We start from the raw sequence: 1850 nt of genomic DNA, 5'->3' as shown, positions 1-1850 counted from the left end.
AATGTGAAAAGTCATTAAAATTTTTGGTAATGTCCAAAACTCATAACCTTTTGACTTTTAAACTTAAACTCACCCAATTGTAACAGAATGCTGATAATTCTTATCTTAAACATGTTCACAAACACACATAACACACACAGATCTTAAAGTGCGCAAAAATCAATCAGTTGTATTTACATTTAAAACTGGTACCAATTCTAAAACAGAACTAGACAACACAACAACAAAAGGCTGAGTTGGGGGCTCATGGGCACCCAGTTCATCCCTACCTCAGAAAACATAGAACAGAAAACACACCAAAGTAAACAAGACAAACAAGTGGCCACAAAGACAAAATCAGGTCTCAGTGAATGGGGCGACATCTCACCACCACTCACAAGTGGGACTCAAATCCACTTACCAGGGGATTCAGACCCCCTCTACTCACCTCCGGAGGACTTTTCTTTTAGATTCCTGCAAACATTGACCCAAGGTAGAGGAGAATTCCCAGTCATGTTGGGGAAAGGGAAAGAAGTCCCTAGTGGCCAACCCCTCAGACTAACAGGTTCTCCCCCATACTCTCCCCCATACTTGGGCCAAGGCTTGAGGCTAAGGTCTTGCTGGTGTCACTTGTAGGTGGTCAGTGGCATTTTCATCCGGCTGTGAGTTCTCCCTGCCGGCCCTTTTAAGTTATTGTTAGATTCTCCAGGTTTTTCACCCCTACCACCTCCCTACTTCTGGATCCAGAAAGGGTGGAGTAGGTGGCTGTGAAGGGTAGAAAGGGGGGTCAGTTTAAAGTATAAGTAAAAAGGAAGGAGCTAGAGAGAAACAGATATTTTTTTAATATTATTTTATTTTATTTGAGAACATACTGTACAGAGGGGCTACAATTACATGGGCAGGATAATGCATACATTTCTTACCAAGCATTGCAGCCTCCTCCTTTGTTTACCCTTCACCTCCCTTCCCAGCCTCCCCCCTCCCCCACCAGTTAAACCCCCCTCCCCCCCACAACGACATTGTAAAGCTGGTTTTGACATGACATTTTGTACTTGTCATTGTTGTAACAGGTCCACCTGAATCCTTAAACGACTTGTTTGTCCGCATCTCCTCCACATGTTATACTGACATCAAATATAGTGAAAGCAGGGGTTACACTGTGGGGGAGGGACATACAAAGCAACAAAGAAATAATCTTATAAATGCGTTAGAAACACATGCATGAAAGAAATGAAAACATTAAAATACATATTTAAGGGTTCATTTTCCTAACATCACATTATCTGACCTTTTCAGCTTGACTCATACCTATACTAAATATTGCAAATAAGGGAAACCATGGGACCTATGCTTCTTTGGGCCTGGCTTACTTCACTTAATATAATTTTTTCCAAACCTTTCCATTTCCTAACAAAAGGGGCAATGTCATTCTTTCTGAAGGAGGCATAGAATTCCATTGTGTATATATACCACATTTTCTTGATCCATTCATCCACTGAGGGGCATCTGGGTTGGTTCCATATCTTAGCTATGGTAAATAATGCTGCAATAAACATAGTTGTGCGGGTAGCTTTAGTGTGGTCTTGTTTGTAAACATTTGGGTAAATGCCCAAAAGTGGGATTGCTGGATCATATGGGAGATCTATGTGAAGTCTTTTGAGGAACCTCCATACTGCTTTCCAAAGTGGTTGAACAAGTTTACATTCCCATGAACAATGAAGTAAGGTTCCTTCCTGTCCACATCCCTTCCAGCATCTGTTGTTGTTAGAGTTCTTGTTTTTTGCTGTTCTAACTGGAGTGAGGTGATATCTCAATGTTGTTTTGATTTACATTTCTTTTATGGCTAGGGATGTTGAACATTTCTTCATGTG

The sequence above is a fragment of the Dipodomys merriami genome, unplaced genomic scaffold (assembly GCF_024711535.1).
Source record: "Dipodomys merriami isolate MVZ:Mamm:240054 unplaced genomic scaffold, mDipMer1.0.p SCAF_444, whole genome shotgun sequence".
Classification (NCBI taxonomy): domain Eukaryota; kingdom Metazoa; phylum Chordata; class Mammalia; order Rodentia; family Heteromyidae; genus Dipodomys; species Dipodomys merriami.
Note: the sequence above shows the minus strand (reverse complement) of the source record.